The sequence below is a fragment of the Lolium rigidum genome, chromosome 6 (assembly GCF_022539505.1).
Source record: "Lolium rigidum isolate FL_2022 chromosome 6, APGP_CSIRO_Lrig_0.1, whole genome shotgun sequence".
NCBI lineage: Eukaryota > Viridiplantae > Streptophyta > Magnoliopsida > Poales > Poaceae > Lolium > Lolium rigidum.
Window position 1 is genome coordinate 321,552,716 of NC_061513.1, and position 23,067 is coordinate 321,575,782.

Sequence of the window (23,067 nt, forward strand, 5' to 3'; positions counted from 1 at the left end):
ATCAACACTGACCATCATAACAGATGCATCTTTTGTTTCAAATATATGTAGCAGACTGAAGTTTCATTAGCAGGCAGCTGTGCACACATAATGATGGCACTGTGATAACCACGTCCAGCTACACCATGGCCGGCATCACCATTTCCGCGGCCACATACACCACGTTTGGCATCACCACGTCCTAACTCATGTGTTAGCGCTATCCTGCAATCACAGGAACACTTGCAGTGCTATTGAACTTTGTTGGAAACTTGGTAAGAACTGAATGTGAAATCTCTTGTTTTATTTTTCTTGCTTGTCCAAGGAGATGAAGCGAGAGGCAAAGCTTCATGTTCTTCAATTTCTTGTAACGATTTGTGGTGTTTTGACTGGAAAGAGATGTGTGATTTTTTATTGGCTATGGCATGTGGCCTCTTGGTTTTGTTCTCCCTTCTGAAAAAAGAGAAAATGACTTCTTTTGTGTGAATATTCCGCACTCTATTGTTGTATCTTCGCTAGTATGTTCAATTAACCTTGCATGTTGTTGTCTTGAATAATTAGCCTTATTTAATGTCTTCCAGTTGCTATTGCTTGCTTGCAAGAAGTAGATCACTCATAGCTATGTCCTGGTGTAACTCTTTGCATGAACTGAACCTCAATCCATTACATACATCCAAGGTTTTGTTTAGTTTTGTTTTCCGGAAGTCACACATCCTGTAAGAACTGTAGGGACAAGTAAGAATTTTTCTTCATTTTGTTACACATCCTCTTTGTTCTTTTCTGTACCAACTGATATCATAGGGAGGAGGGTGGAGGAGAATAAGAGACGCTAAGCCACATCAGCTCGGTCAATGGATCATGGGGAAGCAAAGAAGCTACAGGTACCATATTATTTTCGTGTGCTTACTTGGTGGATACTCGCCAGCTTTGTTGCTAGCAGAAGACCATGTGCCTCTGCTTGGAGAGGCGAAGATGCTGGAGGTGAGAGCACAGCCACATGAATTTGCTTGAAGTGTTGATTGCCTTGTATGTTGATGATTACTCCAAGCCCTGCTGGTTTCTGTCACCTCCCAATTGATCATTCCAGGTTGCCTCATAAAAGATGGCCGCCACTTCAGTGTTAGGAGTTCTGAAATTGATGTTGCTTGTCTTGTGGCCAGTTGCCTCACATTACCTTGATCTCCATATTTGCTCTTGTGATAATTATATATGCCGCCGGAAATACTTGTGATGGCTTGCACACTTTCCTGCAAAGCAAAATGTCTATCGGAGCTTTCCAAAGAAACCACAAAAAAGTATAAAGGGTGGTTGGGTTGATTTGCGGATGTTGGTGAAGGAATTATGCTCTAGACACAATAATAATTGTTATTACATATTTTCATGTTCATAATTAAATATTAATCATTTATGCTACAAAAGTTGTCTTTTTAAAATATGAAATTTGCAGGAAAACTGTAACAGTCCAAATTTTGACTTTCTAAAACTTCTTCAGTTTCCCTTGATTTTCTTGAAACTTTTATTTTGGAGGCTATCTAAAAATTCCATTAGCTATTTCTATGTTTCTTTTAATTCTCAAACCTTGGCAAAGCTTGGGAATACTTGGATTTGGACTTCTGCACTTTTGAACCTATGATATGAGGTGATGCATTTCATATTTTTCCAACCCTAAAATAATTTAAAATCTTTTTATATATTTATTTTAAGGGAAAATCCTTATTTTTCACTTTACAAAACAATCCTATTTTATCTTGATCTGATAATTCTACCAAAAATAAGGAGCGATCCATAGATGTTTTTAACCCAATTTCTACAAAAATATCGCATACTTCCTTTGTACCAAAATCCTTTAATTTGTCATTTCTCTTTCTGCCCTTTACTTAATTATTTCCAAATGATTCACAAAATGATTTTTCCTACAAGGCCAAGTGACCTTTTTGGATGCACCATGAGTGTCTCTATAACATACTAAAATCCTAGATCCTTTGCTTTTTAAAAACATCTTCTAAACCTTCCAAAACCATTATGCTCTATTTATATTTTCAAAATTTCTCCATTACCAAGTTCGAATTTTAGGAAAACTGTAGATTAACAAAATGTTGCATTTTGGATCGGGCACCCACTGCAACAAACCCCATTTCAAAGTCTTCTCATTTGGTTGACCAAAAGTTTCCATGTCAGTCTTTGCTGATTTATATCTTCAAAAATCTTCAATTACAAAGTTTTGAATTTGCTAAAACTGTAGATTAGAAAATAGTTGGAATTTGAATTTGGCGCACTAGAGTGAAAACCCCAACTCATTTCATCAACTACAACCTCCACATTGTCCCGATGCTGGTTACTAACATGCCCTCTCGTGATCACCGCCGACATCGGCACGGTCTGGCGGTGTCGCATATCGACGTCGTGCCACATCTCTCGCCTTGTCCAGCTTGTCACTTCGACGCGTAGCACGCTCACGCACCTCACCGAACCCTCGCACAAACCTCTCCCCTCCGTTTTGATGCGCCACGAGCGTCGAACAATGGTGACAATGACACTACGCAACACTGCCACCTTGCTCCTCTGCTGCAATTGACGCGCCGCTCACTTGCCAAGCCCTCACCATCTCACCGCCACCCTTCGTTCTCATCCGCTTTGCACACTGCCGCGGGAGCACCTCCTTCTCCCCCCCCCCTAAGACGGTGAGCTAGTTTCTCGCCGCATAGACTATGCCTGAGTTGAGTACGTCGGCATGAGTGCACTAAAAAAATTAAACTATAGCAGGCACAAACAACATGCTAATCTCCCCCAAAATCGAAGAATCCACACCATCACACACATAAACACTTGCGAATTGGCCCCAATCCTGGTGGCCGACACACATATGCCCAGCCTGACCAAGCAGAGGTGGTCGCCTGCAAGTAGGGCCAATGAAAGCAACAACCCAATCAACCAGGGGCAGTCGATTCCAACGACAGCGAAGCGCTGACTCAACTGCAGGTAGGCCTAACAAAAGTGACCTCCCAATGAACCAGGCACGCTCAAAGCCATAGAGCTGAGAGCTATTTCACGATTGCATGGCATAGAGTAAAAAAACTACAAACTCCCTCCGTCTATAAATAGTTATCTAAGGTTTGTCTAAATCTAGATATATCTAAACACTAAAAAGCATCTTGGTACATCTAAATTTAGATAAATCTCAGATGTCTATTTTTAGATAGAGGTAGTAGTAGAAATAACATAAACATTATATAGGAAGTGGCGGAAACTAAGGAAGTAAGGGCACCATTCATCTACCCCTCAGTTCTTAAACTACAAGTGACAATTTGTCTTCTCAGAATAAGTGAATATATATACATTAAAACACGTCTATATACATGCATATCTAGACCAAATCTAATTAAAGTATTACCTAGTTAATTTGAAATGGAGGACAAACCCTCAGCATTATTTCAAATTTTAATGGCTGTGTTTTCATTACGAAAAGCTATAGTTTTGGAGTTATCCCTTCCGGTGTTTCTCAGGGAATGGTCTGTTGTCCGGTTCCCTTGTTTGGTCGTTATTGGCGATCTTCTTCAGGCCGTTATCCTGAACTTTTGTGTACTACAGTACTAATCTATGCACAGGTTGATAATATTACACCAGACAGGATCGACAATCACGTGCACAACAATTTAGATCCTCTAAATATATTACACAAAATACATATACAAAAAGGATATACATCACACACTGGTACACACATCGTCTGGCATGTGTATATATCATGACTGAACATATTACTGTACAACACAAACATCCACTGACAAGCAACACGCCAAACTGCTAACATATCTTTTTTACTACTACCCTCACCCCAGCCATTATTGAAGACGCACGGAATGACGAACATCGCAACTACTGAAGACGCACGGAATGACGAACATCGCACGGAGTAAATTAAACTGCAGCTGGTAGTAGCATGCATGGGCATGGCTGCATCCATCCTTCGACACTGCACTAGCGCCGCTAGGCCGGTTCTTAGGAAGAAGGCAGCGGTGCACGATGAGGGGCAGCCCGCAGCATGAGGTGCGTCTTCCTGGTCAAGCTCAGCGACACGATCTCGGTCATGTCGAGCTGATCCACACCATCCGGAAGGCTCCAGTCGAATGAGTGCAGGAGCTGCACGAGGGTGAGCTCCATGCTCGCCATGCCGTAGTTGTAACCGGGGCACATCCTCCTCCCGGACCCGAACGGCGTGTACTCGAAGTTGCCGCCGAGGAAGTCCATGCGACCTCCCTCGAACCTCTCCGGCCTGAACTCCTCCGCGTCCTCATGATCGCCCACGAGTTTATCACCACCCTCGTCTTCACCGGGATCACGTACCCGTTGATCTCGCAGGCCTCCGTGCTCTCCCGAGGGACCAGGATGGGCGCCGGCGGGTGCAGCCTGAAGGTCTCCTTGATCACCAGGCCGAGGTACTTCATCACGCCGCCGCTCGCCCGGAGATCCGCCTCGCTGATGAACTCCTTGTCGCCGAACGCAGCCCTGATCTCGCCTTGCAGCTTCCCCATCACCTTTGGGTTCGCCATCAGCTCCGACATCGCCCATTCCATGGATGTCCCGGATGTCTCTGTCCCACCCGCAAATATGTCCTGTATTCCATATATCATTTCAGATAAGTGTCGAGGCATCAAGTCTTATTTAACTGAATAATGTTGAGGCGTGAAAATCTTAGTAGTATGAAACTCTCGTACTAACCAAGATAACTGCTTTGACAGTGGAACGGGTGATGGGAAAACCAAAGTCTTCATTCCCCTGGAGGCCCAGGAGAACTTCCACCAGGTTCTTCTCCGACGCGGTTGACCTGCCGCTCTTGAGGATCTGCTCCCTCTCGTTGATGATCTCCTCCAGGATGCCGTCGATGGTGTCACGAACGCCCTCCAGGGTCCTCCTCTGGCCGGTGAGGAAGCTGAGGATCCCCGTGAAACCAGGGAAGAGGTCAGCGATCGAGAAGCCGGTGGAGTAGACGAAGCTGTGCTTGATGGCCGCCACGAAGTCCTCGGCTTTGCTGCTCTTCATGCCGAACGCCGCCCGGGAGACGATGCCGTTGGTTAATTTGTAGATCTTCCTGCTGAGGTCCACCGGCGCCGATGGCCCGGCCGCCCGGATGTCCTCCACGAGGCTCCGCACCTCGTCCTCCCTGATGTCCTGGTACGACCGGATGCGGTCGTTGCTCAGGATCTCCTGGACGCACAGCCTTCGGAGCTTCCGGAAGTAGTCGCCGGGGGTGGAGCAGAAAAGGAGGTCCGTCGAGCCGTACGCCACGATGTCGCCGGCCATGAGCTTCGGCCGGGTGGCGAAGATGGCGTCGTGGGTCTTGAGCACCTCGCGGGCGACCTCCTTGGAGGTGACCACTACCAAGGGCACCTGACCCACGCGGAGGTACATGAGCGGGCCGTGCACGCCGGCCAGGTCGCGCATCGCGCGGTGCGGCAGCGCGTTCACCAGCCGGTGCGCGCTCCCGATCACCGGCAGGTTCAGCGGCCCCGGCGGCAGCCGTTGTCGCGCCTTCAGAAGCTGGACAACCGCGATGGCCAAAATTGACACGGCCAGAGCAGAGCACACGTACACAAGATCGTCGTTCATGGCGGAAAGCATCATGTGCTGTTACCTGTGCTCTTCGGAGCCGTGATGCCAGAGCCTTCTTATAGCCCGACCGGCCGGATGTACGATTGCACGTACGTACAGAGTACATACCACCTTGTGTCCTTGTGTGGACGAATTGCTTTTTTTTTTTTTTTTTTTGAGATGGTGAACGAATTGCTTAGGTATACACGTACGTAGGAATCGGCGACCCGCTGTTCTTATCCTGACCGTTCACTCTTTCTTAAAACTAGCAAGGTAACCCGTACGTGCGGCTAAATTTTCTTACATGTAGATATATATGTGTTCTTGCTTATCTTCCATATTTATTTTGGGGATATTGCTTTGGGATTTTTTTTTTTGAAATGTTATTGTGCCATTTGTTGTCGTAGACATCTTATTAGCAGCAAATAATGTGGAACTAATAGAACTTCTAATTGTTATTTCTTTCCAAAAATAATAATATTTGATTTAATATGCTCATGCATAAATGTTTATATATTCGATGAATATAGTAAGATATTGAGCAATTATGATTGCCGGTTTAAATATTGAGCATGCTTGTTATTGGGGTGGACAATGATCGTGGCTATTTCTTTGCAACTGATTTTTGTACATATAGCCCTATATTTTGTAGTAATTTCCCATATCTATCACTTCTCCATCACTTTTAGATGTCTTTGTACTCCCATAGTGACCACTCCTAACAGCTGACTCTATTGTGCTCTTATAAACCTCTTTTAATACTTTTTTGTGTGTGAATCAGACCTCTTTTACTACTAACTCATGTGTGTTTATATATCTATAAACACATTCACGTTGCCACATCCGTGGCCCGTCAGAGTAAAAAATGTCGTTAAAATGATGACACAATTTCAGGTTCATGTGTAAATTAATCCATGTTTAAAATGTAGCCATTTTCCAAGCTACACTCTGCTTTATGTTGTTTTGTAAACCTCGCTGTGATTTCACACGCCAGGTTCATGTGTAATTTGGCCTCAAGGCCACAGGGTCATGTCCAAGGCCAAGGCTGGTTCGGCCCATACTCATCCAAAGAATTCCCTATATGTCTATTTCCAATCTAAACAAATGTAATTATTTTAGTTAGATGATGTGTAAATTGCTTTTTTTATCCGCCGCCCACGTTTTTCATAGCTTGTTATTCATGACGATGGTACGGTATTGCTCTTTTGGCAGTATGTGCTCGAGTGGCCAAATGTTATTCGGTTTAATTTTCAGTAAAATTAGCATGCATGTATCATTTGAATTATTGAAGGAAATAGTAACCAAAACATGCCTCCTGAGGAAACTCAATTGTACTTGTATTTTTTCTGTCAGGTGTACAAATGTTCCTACAGACAGGTTGGCGATAGAGGCTAACTCATGTCCTTGAGGACAGTGCCCTAACATGAAAAACTAACCCTCCGTTCATGAGTACAAGGTGAGCATTATTTTCAAATTTGACTTTGACCAAAAGTTTGTCTAATAATACATTATTATGTTATGCAAAATTGGTATCTCGTTAGATTCCTATTCGAAACTAGTTTTGATTGATATAATTTGTGTGGCATATAACCAAAACTTTCTTAGTCAAATACTTGCTCAAATTGAAATCTCATTCTTTTCAGGAATGATGGAAGTATAGTTTATTGTTACAAAAATGCATAGAGATTTTATTGAATCAAAGAGGCATATATCTAGTAATAATTTACATATTTATTTCCTTATAGTTATCTTCACATTTTTTTCTATTTTTTTTGCATATAACCCCTTGAGAAGCTTTCCATTCAGCACCAAATATGAATATAGACCACCTTCCTTTGTGTTACAAATGATTATTTAGTTCTTAAATTTTAGATATTTTCACTATGCTCGTGACAATATCATTGTAGTCTTTAAATATGCACTTCATTATTCAATTACTGGTGAATGACCATAAAAAAATGGTAGAATAGTTTCTCTCACTCACTTTCATCATTTTTGTTTTCAGGTTTCCGTGCTATTGACTTAAATTTAACAGAATATGAATCAGGTAGAAAATAAGGTATTATTTAAGAGATTGTTTATTCCGCGCCTATCAGGAGTATATTATGTATCCCGGCAACCGTGGTATTTAAGAGACTGTTTATTAGATGGTCTAGCAGAGTCCATGCATGTCTCATATACAAACGTATGTATTTTAGATGAATGTGTTTAGATGTGTTGGTGCCCAAACATGTCTCAAGCATATTATCTCGATTTGTGGATCAGCCTTGCAAATTCCTTATGTGTCTCCCGCAACCGTATGGCTACTATTACCCATATGTACACCTAGGAATCTTAAACATAATTGAGGGTAATATTTTCTTGGTAACTTTGTTTTCTTATGGCCGGCCGGCTCTACAGCTAGCTCAAAGTCTACGGATTGCGACCCTTTCCTAGTACTTAGAATTCAGTACCTATCATGATATACATAACCTTCTTACTCTTTTCCGATCTTTTCTCTTTTTGTTATTGGCGAGTCTATCTCTCACATACATACCCCCATTGAAATAAGATTGATCGGCGATCTCTTTTGTATTGAGTACATGATTTTGTCCAATAGACCGTGTTAAACTAGATGACCATGTTACATGACTAATAATCTCTAGTTAAATCTTGACCCTAAAGTTAAGATCCAGCAATCAATAAAATTAGAATGATTGGATTAACATAGTGTCTCTGTTGCTGGAGCCCACACATATCTCAAGCATATTGTCTCTATTTATGGATTAGACTTGCCGATCCTGTATGTCTCAACAGTATGGCTGGTACTGTCCATACACCACGTGTTCCGGCTAGAAGTTTATTTTTTCACTTGCAGATTGTTTATAATTAATGGTAATTTTTTCTTGGTAAATTTTGTTTTCTTACGGCCGGCTAGCTGAAAGGCTACGGGATTGCGACACTTTTTGTATTACCTAGAATTTAGTACCTATCATAATATGCACAAACTCCTTATTCTACACCGATCTTTCGTCTTTTTATTTTTGGCTCTATCTCGCGTGCATATCACATTGAAACAAGATTGATAGTGATCCCTTTCGTATTGGGTACATAGTCTTGTCTAACAGACCGTGTCAAACTGGATAATCGGGTTACCCTGACTAATAATCTCTAGTTAAAGTTTGGTCCTAAAATTTAGATCAAACCACCAATATAATTAGAATGATGTGGATTAATATCATGTCTCAATTTTAGACCTCTTTTCTTACTTTTACTATATAAAAGATAAAAAATAGATACATACTTGAGTACATATGTTGTGGCTAAGCTAGTGCAGTAACCGCATTGGTTGGCACGAATATTAGAAACGTCTTGCCCGTTGTAGATGGAGTGCATTGGACATCGCAGGCACACTAGCATGGTTTCAAATTTTATCCGAAATTTTGGTCATTCAGCCAAAATTCTGTTTCACAACCCTCCCAAATCTGTATCAATTTGTCTGAAATTTTAAACAAAATTGCCGAAATTCGTACATCTTAGTGGGGTTCAAAAAGATCTAAATGAAACCTGAAACGCGGTGAAGAAGTTGATTAGTTTTGTCGTTTGTTGTTTATTAGAACTAGTCATACACTAGCACCAATGTTAATAATCATATTTTACAACATGGCTTTAGTTGTTTAGACTAGGTTTGGAATGGGTATGTTAATTTATTTACTACCGATTGCTCCGAACAGGCCACTCAAAGACGTCTACTTGAGACTTTGTTGTTTGCATCTGAGTGTGTGCATGATAACTTGGCATCGGGTAGTCAGCATGAAACGAAAGATGCCTAGCTGTCCCTCCGGTGCCCGATACGAACAACATGTGATATTCGAGTTTACGACCGCTTTTGGTAGCATGCATCTATTTCGTGCATCACCGGCGTAGTGGAAAGAACCCTGCACGTCTAAGATTGACCATGGGAGAAAAGCCACGTTGTTTTGTGGCTTGCACAAACTTTTTTGTCCCGTGAAGATTTGGGCTCTGCCCGTTTGGTAGGCCGGTTTTCAGTCCTAATAGCAGCCTAGAACGGCGTCACTATTGTTTGGTTGCAACCCAAAATTCGCTTTTGGTTACCTCCTCCCTTCGGTGGTGAGCTTACCAGCGATCAACAACACAAGCAAGAACACAATCATAGACGACACACAACTTAGCACTGATCATAGATGACAAAAGTTCACGACACACAATTGTTCAGACACGATCATAGTTGTGGACACATCAGACATGATCATAGTTCAGCACATTTGACACGAACATCAACTAGACAGGACATGGTAGTAGGTTAGCTTTCAGACATGATGCTTTGAGACGACACACCTCGTGTCATCTCCATGGTACGGATACCTGCTCACCACCTTAGTGCAGGTGTGGTCGAAGATGACCACACTGTACTCAAAGGAGAACACCTTCTTGAAGGTGATAAACTGGCCTACCTTGAGCTGATGGGCGATAGCGAAGGCCGCCCACCCCTGGTCGATGAATACGTCATTGCCTTCTCTCCTCGTAGTCATCCTCCAGTTGCATCCAGGTGTTGGTGGTGACGATGATGTTGGAAGGGATTTCTCCGAACCACTTGACGAAAGCTTAAGGGATCATGAGCCGGCCCAAGGTGGGCTTGAAGATGATGCAGAGAAGTGGTCCGGCCCTACGTTCTCGTGGAAGTGGCCAACGTTAGCCAACCTTTCAGGATGCTTCTTCGCCGGTCCCTCGCCGGGAACCTCAGCCGGTGACCCAAGCATGATCTTCTCAGTTTGCCACAAGAACACATGCCATTAGAGGTCTGCCTACTCACAAGTAGTACATCCATGGTTCTCCTCCTGAATGTATAACCACTTCTTGCGCCATCCTTGAACTGAGTCAGGAAGCTTGACGTCGAAGTAGTCAACAGTGGGCCGAACAGAAATTACAACGCCACCTATATTATAGGCGACATTGGGCGAGCCATTACGGCGGCAGAAGAAAATGCGCTTCCATAGCGCCCGGTTAGGCTGGACGCCAAGGAAGGCCTCGCAAAGAGTGATGAAAATGGAGATGTGAAGAATGGAGTTTGGTGTGAGGTGGTGGAGTTGCAGACCGTAGACAAAAAGCAATCCACGAAGAAAAGGATGAATGGGGGCGGACAGACCGCGGATGAGGTGATCGACAAAACATACCCGGTACCCCATTGGAGGGGTTGGGTAGCTCTCCTCACCGGGAAGCACAGCGCCTTGGATTTCTTGCTGATCCCCAGCTTCTTCAACATGTTGATGTCTTGCGAGGAAATTTTCGATCTTTCCCACTCCGCCGCCCCAAGATCCGCAGCGGCCATGGAGGATTCCGGTGTACTGTGCCTCGTTAAACGGCGTGGCGGCATCAACAATGGCGCAGGATTTGCAGTTTGGAGGCGAGGAGCTTAAGAGCTTGTGGATCGCAGGAGGGAATTTGCAGATGAGAGAAGGAGGACGGCGTGAGCGGAAGTGCTCAAGGAGGAAGAAGACGATCTTATAAAGGGGTGCGGTGAAACGACGAACCGTTGGATAAGGAAAATGCGTGACAGATGATAGCCACGTGGCAACAAGGGTAAAAAAAGTAACTTAACACCGGGAAGTTACGGTGCGTGCGCCGGAAAAAGCGGAGGACGTGTGTCCCCCACTTGCACGACGTGTCAAGATAGTGGATCAATTGGGCCCGCATGGCAGCGAGAAAAACTTGCCGCAAATTTTTGACTAGCAATCGTGGCTATCGTCGGCAATAACGTCACCTTGGCGGAAGAAAACTTCGACCCAACGAGCTGCATCATAAGGCGACATGAAAAAATATTGGAGAGCTTTTGATCAAATACAAGTTTTTGAACAAATGCTCGGGGGCTACTTTGGAAAAATGAAGAGATCAATAAAGACAAAATAAAGATGGTGTGAGCCTATGATCAAATACAAATATTTGTTCATAGCCTCGGGGGCTACTCCCATCGGGAGCGCTGTTCGCGCACCCGAGAAATTATAAAACTTCGGGAGAGAAAGAAAATATAGCGGCATATAGCGTCCTTGGCTGTAGCCTCGGGGGCTACTCCCATCGGGAACGCTATTCGCGTGCCCGATGAAACTATAAAAAAGAAAAAAAAAGAGAGAGAAAGTCAGGATGACAAGAAGAAACATAGCAAAGCAAAAGAGTATATTTCGAGTTATAAATAACTCGCATATACTCCCATCGGGAGAGCAATATAAGTCATCTTTGACTCGATAAAATGTGCCATTCCATCAGCCGAATAAGCACTCGACAATATATTCTCAGAACGCCGAAGTTGCGATCAATTTCTGAATGCCGCAAAACTTTGCGAAGGTAAGACCCAAAATCTATTCTGTGAGGCGTGGCGCCGTCTCTGACGTCGGTTTGCTACTTTTATCCGTATCAACGGATACGATGAAAAATCCTAACGGACGCGTTAGGTACCCGATAAATATGGCCGGGACTCGACTGAATGGTAAGACCTTAAGCGGCACTCGTCGAAGTTTACACCAGTATCCCGAAATCATGTCCAGGGACGTGATTTTGAAGTAGGTTTTTGCGGATTGCCACTAGAGCAGTTAACTAGTACCTGACCCGTCAGATGAACTAGCCCCAACTACCATTATCCCTGTACAATATAGAAATTTATATGAAGAAATATAGAAAGGCTTAAGTTGTCGAGTAAAAATAAACAGTGGAGATTTTCCCTGATTCTACGATTCAAGCAAAATCTCGGGGGCTACTGACATGGGCATCCTTAATGGGCCTGCCGAAGATAGTACCCGGGGTTTATTGAAGGCCCACTACTCGAAGAATAAGAAGATTCGGAAGCTCAAGATGTTATTAAGGAAAGTTAGAGTTGTAATAGAAAGTCTTATTTGTAATCTTACGGGATGAGTTTGAAACCTTCCCGGACTTTGTAACTTGTACAGCACGAATCCCTCGGCTCCGCCTCCTATATAAGGGGGAGTCGAGGGACGCAGAGATGATCGAATCATTGTTTGCAAACCCTAGTTTTCATAATCGTCGAGTACTTTTCGGCTGAAACCTTCGAGATCTACTTGCCCTCTACTTCCAACTAAAACCCTAGCCTACAATCCATAGGCATTGACAAGTTAATACCTTGTCACCATGTAGTAGGTAGGTATGGTGGACACAAATGGCATAGTGGTTGGCTCAAGAATTTTGGATGCATGAGAAGTATTCCCTCTCGATACAAGGTTTAGGCTAGCAAGGTTATTTGAAACAAACACATGGATGAACCGGTGCAGCAAAACTCACATAAAAGACATATTGTAAACATTATAAGACTCTACACCGTCTTCCTTGTTGTTCAAAACTCAATACTAGAAATTATCTAGACTTTAGAGAGACCAATTATGCAAACCAAATTTTAGCAAGCTCTATGTATTTCTTCATTAATAGGTGCAAAGTATATGATGCAAGAGCTTAAACATGAGCACAACAATTGCCAAGTATCACATTATCCAAGACATTTTACCAATTACTACATGTAGCATTTTCCATTTCCAACCATATAACAATGAACGAAGCAGCTTCAACCTTCGCCATGAACATTAAAAGCTAAGAACACATGTGTTCATATGAACCAGTGGAGCGTGTCTCTCTCCCACACATGCATTTATTCAGAGAAAACAAAAATAAAAACAAACAGACGCTCCAAGTAAAGTACATAAGATGTGATGGAATAAAAATATAGTTTCACTAGAGGTGACCCGATAAGTTGTCGGTGAAGAAGGGGATGCCTTGGGCATCCCCAAGCTTAGATGCTTGGGTCTTCTTGAAATATGCAGGGATGAACCACGGGGCATCCCCAAGTTTAGACTTTTCACTCTTCTTGATAATAGTATATCATCCTCCTCTCTTGACCCTTGAAAACTTCCTCCATACCAAACTCGAAACAAACTCATTAGAGGGTTAGTGCATAATAAAAATTCACATGTTCAGAGGTGACACAATCATTCTTAACACTTCTGGACATTGCCCAAAGCTACTGGAAGGTAATGGAACAAAGAAATCCACCCAACACAGCGAAAGAAGCAATGCGAAATAAAATGCAGAATCTGTCAAAACAGAACAGTCCGTAAAGACAAATTTTGAAGTGGCACCAGACTTGCTCAGATGAAAATGCCCAAATTGAATGAAAGTTGCGTAAATATCTGTGGATCACGCACGTAAATTGGCAGATTTTTCTGAGTTATCTACAGAGAATTCTGCCTAGATTCGTGACAGATAGAAATCTGTTTCTGCGCAGTAATCCAAATCTAGTATGAACCTTGCTATCAAAGACTTTACTTGGCACAACAATGCAATAAAATAAGATAAGGAGAGGTTGCTACAGTAGTAACAACTTCCAAGACACAAATATAAAACAAAAGTACTGTAGCAAAATAAACACATGGGTTATCTCCCAAGAAGTGCTTTCTTTATAGCCATTAAGATGGGCTCAGCAGTTTTAATGATGCTCACATGAAAAATAGAGTATGAAGCAAAAGAGAGCATCAAGAAGCAAATTCAAAACAAATTTGAGCCTAACATGCTTCCTATGCATAGGAATCTTGTAAATAAACAAGTTCATGAAGAACAAAGTAACAAGCATAGGAAGATAAAACCAGTGTAACTTCAAAAATTTCAGCATATAGAGAGGTGTTTTAGTAACATAAAAATTTCTACAACCATATTTTCCTCTCTCATAATAACTTTCAGAGGCATCATGAACAAACTCAACAATATAAGTATCACATAAAACATTCTTATTCACATGCATAAAAGTATCATTACTCTCCACATAAGCATAATCAATTTTATTAGTTGTAGTGGGAGCAAATTCAACAAAGTAGCTATCATTATTATTCTCATCATCAAATATAGGAGGCATATTGTAATCATAATCAAATTTATCCTCCATAACAAAGTGTACTAAAAGACCAATATCATTATAATCATCATAAATAGGAGGCAAAGTATCATCAAAGTAAATTTTCTCCTCAATGCTTGGGGGACTAAAAATATCATGCTCATCAAAGCCAGCTTCCCCAAGCTTAGAATTTTCCATATCATTAGCAACAATGGTGTTCAAAGCGTTCATACTAATATGTTCCATAGGTTTTTTAATTTTCGCATCAAACCATCCATGTCTTAAATCAGGAAATAGAATAAGAAGCTCATTGTTGTCCATTATGCCTAACTAGTGTAAACAAGAAATAAAAAGATGCAATTGCAGGATCTAAAGGAAATAGCTTCGAGCACACACACAACGGTGCCAGAAAAGTACTTTACCTGGGACCGGAGTATGAGAGCCTTTTACCTTTCCTCCCCGGCAACGACGCCAGAAAATAGCTTGATGTCTACGGGTGCTTCTATTCTTGTAGACAGTGTTGGGCCTCCAAGAGCAGAGGTTTGTAGAACAGCAGCAAGTTTCCCTTAAGTGGATCACCCAAGGTTTATCGAACTTAGGGAGGAAGAGGTCAAAGATATCCCTCTCATGCAACCCCGCAACCACAAAGCAAGAAGTCTCTTGTGTCCCCAACACACCTAATAGGTGCACTAGTTCGGCGAAGAGATAGTGAAATACAGGTGGTATGAATAAGTATGAGCAGTAGCAATGGCACCGGAAAAGTGCTTGCTGGCGTGCAGTTGATGGTAGTAATATTGCAGGAAGTAAACAAGCAGTAAAACAGTAAACAAGCAGCGATAGCAGTATTTAGGAACAAGGCCTAGGGATCATACTTTCACTAGTGGACACTCTCAACATTGATCACATAACAGAATAAATAGATAGATGATAGACTCTACAACCTCTTGTTGGATGATGAACACCACTAACTGTGTAGGATTACACGAACCCTCAATGCCGGAGTTAACAAGCTCCACAATATTCAATGTTCATATTTAAATAACCTTAGAGTGCATAACAGATCAACATAACCAAATCAAGTACTAACATAGCATGCACACTGTCACCTTCACACTACGAAAGGAGGAATAGATCACATCAATACTATCATAGCAATAGTTAACTTCATAATCTACAAGAGATCACAATCATAGCCTACGCCAAGTACTACACGATGCACACACTGTCACCATTACACCGTGCAGGAGGAATAAACTACTTTAATAACATCATAAAGAGTAGCACCCAGATAAATTGTGATACAAAACACATTGCAATCATAAAGGGATATAAATAAGCACTTCACTATGCTATTCCGAATTACTCTCTGGCAAGATAACGAACTCTAATTCATCATGTAGGCAAACCTTAAAGATGTATTCCCAAGTACTAATGAACACCCCACGCTGTCACTTTGAGCATTCATAGGAGGTACTAACACACCACAATTTCATAGAGACATCCAACTCAAATCATAACTCGGTGAATAAGTATTTTGTGAAATATAGCCTAAGAGACCCACACGGTGCACACACTCGTCACCTTTACACACGTGGGACAAGGAGTCTCCGGAGATCACATAAGTAAAATCCACTTGACTAGCATAATGACATCTAGATTACAAGCATCATCATATGAATCTCAATCATGTAAGGCAGCTCATGAGATTATTGTATTGAAGCACATAGGAGAGAGATTAACCACATAGCTACCGGTACAGCCCCGAGCCTCGATGGAGAACTACTCCCTCCTCATGGGAGACAAGCAGCGTTGATGAAGATGGCGGTGGTGTTGATGGAGAAGCCTTCCGGGGCACTTCCCCGTCCCGGCGGCGTGCCGGAACAGAGACTCCTGTCCCCCAGATCTTGGCTTCGCGATGGCGGCGGCTCTGGAAGGTTTCTCGTACCGTGGCTTTTTCGTCGAACGTGGTAGGGTTTTCGCGACGGAGACTTTAAGTAGGCGGAAGGGCAAGGTCGGTGGAGTCCTGGTGGGGCCACACACTAGGCCGGCGCGGCCAGGGCTTGGGCCGCGCCGCCCTACCGTGTCCCCACCTGGTGGCCCCACTTCGTTTCCCCTTCGGACTTCCGGAAGCTTCGTGGAAAAATAGGACCCCGGGCGTTGATTTCGTCCAATTCCGAGAATATTTCCTTACTAGGATTTCTGAAACCAAAAACAACAGAAAACAACAACTGACCCTTCGGCATCTCGTCAATAGGTTAGTTCCGGAAAACGCATAAATATGACATATAATGTGTATAAAACATGTAGATATCATCAATAATGTGGCATGGAACATAATAAATTATCGATACGTCGGAGACGTATCAAGCATCGGAAATGGATAGCCAAACCTAAATCCCGACAGGTGAGATTTACATAATTTATTTGGGGAATCACATATAACGAATAAACCACGAAAGGTATCCTTGAGAGGGGCATCCCCAGCCACCAATCATGCCAAAAGTTAGTGCGCGTGTCATCCCTGATCTCGTGTTTTGCTCCAACTTTGAATATGTGCTTAACCTTATGGTGGCTTCTCCGGAATTGAGAGCCCCCAAGCTCATCTGCCCGAAAACTAATCCTCGGCATCGAGCATATTTGGCTCTAATAATCTTGACCCAGATAGTGTTCTCCTCTTGGTACAACCTCCACACCCACTTGAGGAGGAGAGTGATGTTCATTTTCTTGGTGTTAAGCAAGTCCAGCCCCCCATGGCCTTAGGCCTGCAGATCGTTGGCCAGTTTACGAGGTGGTACTTGTGTTTCAGACCCAAGCCTTCCGAGTAGAACTTCGATCTATGGAATCGAATCTTGCATGAATCCCATCATGCAAGAGGAATAAACCCATAGTAAACATTGGAAGGTTATCAAGACAAGCATTGGTGAGAATGAGTCGACCACCCCAGGATAAGAATCTTCCCAACAAGGGTCAATCTTACCCGCAAATTTTCTGACTAGGAAGAGCCATTGTTCCATAGTTAACTTCCTATCAGAGATAGGTAGACCAAGATAGATGAAAGAGTAGGAGAACTCTGCCAGATTAACCTTGTCGCCCACACAACACAAGGTCGATTTCCCTAACACTGTCAAGCTTTCGGGGCCCGCCACCCTGACATCCAGCTGCTCCGCCACGCCCAACGCAGACCACCAACACCAATCTTCCGGGATCGCCATCTCGCTCGCGATGGAGACGCAACACCAAACAACCTAGCTGCCAACAACTCAAGTAGACCACCCGTAGACCACGGTCGCCACACCAACATCCGGGGTCATCGCCCCGCCGTAAAGTGAAATTGGCTCCGCTGAGACGCGTTAACCGAGTCGACAACTTTGTCACCCTAGCGACACCCATGCCAAGCAAAGCAACATCTCCGCCTCATGAGGTCGATGCCAACCATGGTTCCCCGGGCCACCGCCTCGACGCACAAACATATCTTCGTTTTAAAGTTGGCGTGGTTTCCCTCAAAAAGACGAACAGTTTTGTACTTTGGTTAGGTTCATCTCTTACTGATCTTTACTCCTCTAACCGGTTTTTGGGATCGGTTAGAGATGTCCTAAGTGTACCAGATGCACAAATCAGGTACCTTATTTTAGGGGCTGGATTTTAGGATAATTGCATTCCCTTTGTAATAGATTTTGTTCCTTCGTTGTTTTGCATGTACCATATGACTTGTCTTAAAATTTTCTTGGCACTATATATACAATAGAAAATTATTCATCCACTCGCATCTTATATAGAACCAAAAATCCAACTATTTGTGCGGTGTATCCAACATTTTTAGCAGGAAATTATTTATGTTCTGTTTTTTTTAAGATTCAGTACAGTATGACAATTTAAGGTCTCCAGAAATGAGAATACTGGAAATGCAAAATGAGTGCTAAGTACGTGAGCTTGGAGAACATATATAATAATGATTCAAAAATGACCTGGCACAGAACACCACTATCTTTGAAAGAGGCTGGCTTAACCAAACAAGGAAAGCAGAGTTGCAGCAATGCCGACGGACATCGCCGTGATCCACGCGGGAACTCGTGCAGGATCCCGCCGGAGAAACATCCCTTGCAGCAGCGGGTAGCTCAGTGCCGCGATGTAGCATAGGAGGAACAGCTCGCCAGACACGTCGCCCCAGCCGCCGCTGATCACCATCTTCCATACCCCTCCGACGAGAGCCGCGTCGTTGAGCAAGCAGAGCGTGGTGGCCGGCAGGAGCACCGTCGTGCATCCGGAGAAATCGAACACGCCTTGCTCGTGAGGTCGAAGTCCACCGCCCGCCCTCCTGCGCCGACCAGGTCCAGGGCCACGGCGAGGCAGGCGAAGAGCTGGCCCGTGACGGCGTTGAGCGCCCAGAACCTCTGCTCGTTCCACCACGTCCTTACCGCCAGCCGACGCTTGGCGACCGACACCTCCACCAGGTGCTGCAGCAGCGACGACACGAACACGGCGGCAAACCAGAGGCTCGAGGCCTCCGGCAACGAGGTGGCGCCGCGGAAGAAACAGAGCTGCGGCATCGTGGCATAGCAGAGCACGGGGAAGGCGTATAGGGCCATGAAGGCGTAGTAGGCAAATCCCATGCTCTGGAGCACGGAAACGCTGATGGCGGAGGCCAGGGGGCAGTACTTGGAGAGGCCAACAGCGAGCATGCCGGACATCCACCGCTTGTTCTGCACCAGCACGTCATTGAGGTTCGTGGGCACGCTGCCGAGGAACGGCGCCGGCCTCGAGGGCGCCGGGTAGCAGTAGACGGACGTCCACCCTCGGCAGTAGAGCTGCCGGTAGCCAGTGAAGTAGTCCTCCACCACCGACTGGTACAAGAAACCAACCTGCACCGAGTAAAGTATTATGTTTCATGTCACATGACCATGGATCGATGGCAATGCCATGATCCATCAAGTATGAATTGTAGTTTCTGAACTTGCCTCCTCGCCCCATTTGGTGGCCGTCTCGTAGGCACAGGAAGCCACAAACGTTGCATCTTCTCGGAGAACATCACGTGCAACCGTGATCCATGATCGACGCAGCGACGCTAGGTGAGCATTCGAGTGGCCAAACCTTGCCTTCAGCTCGCCGACCTCCATAGACGAGAACTGATCTTCCAAACTGGCCGGCTAGTTTTGGAATTTGCCGGTGCGACCAAAAGAATGTCGAAACTCAAAACATCTATTGGCGTCGTTATAGGATTGCTATGGGGCGCGCCGGTTGAAGATGCTCTTGCCTGAGCTAATTGAATGGATGTTGGTGTACATCTCCATGTACCTCTGAAAGTCTCTGGAGTTGGGATCCCGCTCTTCTTCATCAGCACCACTGTGGCCTTCTCCATGGCCGAAAGCTTGCTGGTGGGCTTCTTTACGAGGTTTCAATGTCGTCGTCCCGCAAGAGCGCCGCGACGGAGGCGTGGGCGCTGTACCGCGCGGGATATCCTTTCCTGCCGGACATGCGCATGCCAAGCAGCGGCGGGTGGAAGATGGCCGTCAACAGCGTCGGAGTCCCGCCAGCAGCGACGACCCCGAGTACTGCCCTGGCTTGCGAGCGGCGTGCTAGGCATCGTCGAACGACAAGGACGCCTCGAGGGGCGACCTCGACGCGGCGATCGCCATGTCAATCCGCGACTCCGGGATGCCGCTCGTGGACCTCACCGACAACGGCGAGGCTGGGCCATGCAGCGCGGTGAAATGTAGCCTATCTAGATCAAACGAAGAACGCGTGCCTATCTAGATCAAAAGCAATCCATCACCCTTTTCTTGCCATTGGCTATGAGTCGCACTGGAATTGCCGTGGAGCCTAGCTCATGCATGATTCCAGCATGGAAGCTTTAATTCATGAAGGAAAAGAAAAGTTGGTAGAGCAACCAAAAATAGCTAGCCATGTGTGTCCTAGGCAAGTAGCAATACGGACGGATCAGCTGGCCGGCCATACATACAAGGTGCGCCAGTAGAAGATTCACGCTTAAAACAACCCGCCGTGGATGCTTCCTGTGCAATAACTGCCGGTACAATCTTAGTCCCTTTTTTTCCCACCCATCCCATGCATGCATGTCCAATTAGATCCAAATAGTTTCATCGGTGGGCTGCAGTATAATATATCCCGCTTGTTTACCTGGCAGTCCGGACAGAGGCAACAAGGCCTAGAGATAAGGCCCAGGCAATCGCATACAACAACGGCCCTTCTACCAGCGTAAAATTGCACAGCGGGCCAGAAATGAACTAAGAGGAGTGATTTTAGTCCCACACTGCTAAGGGGTGAAAGTTGGGAGCAACTTATAAGGGCAACTCTTTTAGGCATATAAATTGCTAGAAACACACATAGGGCTGCGGTACACATAGCGCGTGCGCTCGCGTGAATATTCGTGACTTAAGACTTTGGACGCTTGGCGACGGCGCGGATTGGGTAGAGCGTAAACACAATTAATCCACTTCATGGGTATTTTACCAATGTACATTCAACTTTGGGTAAATGATCCAAGACTAGTGAACTTTTGGGTAAATAACCAATTCTCCATATTTAGTTTTTGTACAAGGAAAAGAGACGAACCACGAGGACATCTCCGTTGGGTCCACGATACCATATTGTCACGAGCTAGGACAACGAGGGCGCGGCGTCGGGCGGCGGGTGGAGGAGGCGCAGGAGCGGGTTGTTGGACGGCCGCGGGGTGGAGAGCGGCGTGAACTCGGTGGTGGATTTGGCCGCGGCGGCCGCGGCGGCTGCGGCGGTGGCCGCTTTGGTGCGGTGGTGCTCATCGCGGTCGGAGCTACACTTGTGGGCGAAGGAACGGCATGGGATTGCCGAAAATTATCTTGGGGTCCAAACTGGCCGGCTAGTTTTGGAATTTACCGGTGCGACCAAAAGAGTGTCGAAACTCAAAACATCTGTTGGCATCGTTATAGGATTGCTATGGGGCGCGACGGTTGAAGATGCTCTTGCTTGAGCTAATTGAATGGATGTTGGTGTACATCTCCATGTACCTCTGAAAAGTCTCCGGAGTTGGGATCCCGCTCTTCTTCATCAGCACCACTGTGGCCTTCTCCATGGCCGAAAGCTTGTGCTGGTGGGCTTCTTTACGAGGTTTCTAACATGACATTTACTCGAAATTTGGATATATCAAATATGTTAGGATCCCATCTGCTTTCAACGAACACAAATTCAGAGTTTGGTATTCAAAATATACTATTCTGCGAGTAGTAATTCAGATGGATCAATCCGTCGAAGGCTCACATCCCCTTGTAAAATTAAATATTCAAACAAGCACGGACCTATGTGTAAGTCAGGAGGGGCCGCCGCCCCCCAGCCCAAAAATTTGTAGCCCAAAATCACTTCATATTTGACATTTTTTTATTACTGAAATATAGGCCCATCCCCCCCCCCCCCCCCAAGGGACATATTATTTACATTTTGTACGAGGAAAAGAGACGAACCAGAAGGACATCTCCGTTGGGTCCACGATAACGTATTGTCACGAGGTAGGACAACGAGAATAAGTCTATCAAATTCTGATGCGGACAACGAAGTCATGTAAACTCGAATATCACATGTTGTTCGTATCAGGCAGGAGAAGGACAGCTAGGCATCTTTCGTTTCATGCTGACCACACCCGATGCCATGTTGTCATGCACACACTCAGATGAAAACAACAAAGTCCCAAGTAGACATCTTTGAGTGGCCGGTCTGGAGCAATCGGTAGTAAATAAATTAACATACCCATTCCAAACCTAGTCTAAACAACCGAATCCATGTGGTAAAATATGGTTATTAACATTGGTGCTAGTGTATGACTAGTTCTAACAAACAACAAACAACAAAACTAATCAACTTCTTCGCCATGTTTCAGGTTTCGTTTAGATCTTTTTGGACCCCACTAAGATGTACGAATTTCGGCAATTTTATTTTAAATTTCAGATAAATTGATACGGCCAAAATTTAACTAGAGATTATTAGTCAGCGTAACCCGGTTATTGAGTTTAACACGGTCTGTTGGACAAGACTATGTACCCAATACAAAAGGGATCACTATCAATCTTGTTTCAATGGGATATGCACGCAAGATAGAGCCAAAAACAAAAAGACGAAAGATCGGTGTAGAAAAAGGAGTTTGTGCATATTACAATAGGTACTAAATTCTAGGTAATGCAGAAAGTGTCGCAATCAGCTGGCCGGCTGTAAGAAAACAAAATTTACCAAGAAAAAATTACCCTTAATTATAAACAAACTGCAAGTGCAAAAAGCAACTTCTAGCCGGAACTCTGTGTACATGATCTGGGTGTATGGATAATACTAGCCATACGGTTGAGAGAGACATATAGGATCGGCAAGGCTAATCCATAAATAGAGACAATATGCTTTATATACTGGTTCGGTTGCTCATATTTGTAACTCGAAACAGGAACTAAAGAATAAACGAAGACTACTGAAAGATGAAGTGACGATGCGCGTTGGAAATGGATCCAAAGTCGATGTGATCGCTGTCGGCACACTTCCTCTACATCTACCTTCGGGATTAGTTTTAAGCCTAAATAATTGTTATTTTGTACCCGCGTTGAGCATGAACATTATATCTCGGATCTTGTTTAATGCAAGACGGTTAT

The 23,067-nt window shown here is 44.4% G+C and overlaps 2 pseudogenes; both read right to left on the minus strand.

Annotated features, from left to right (window-relative positions):
* Window positions 1-3,978: 3,978 nt before the first annotated feature.
* Window positions 3,979-5,586, minus strand: LOC124659394 (annotated as a pseudogene).
* A 12,642-nt stretch (window positions 5,587-18,228) lies between these two features.
* Window positions 18,229-19,808, minus strand: LOC124664701 (annotated as a pseudogene).
* Window positions 19,809-23,067: the final 3,259 nt, after the last annotated feature.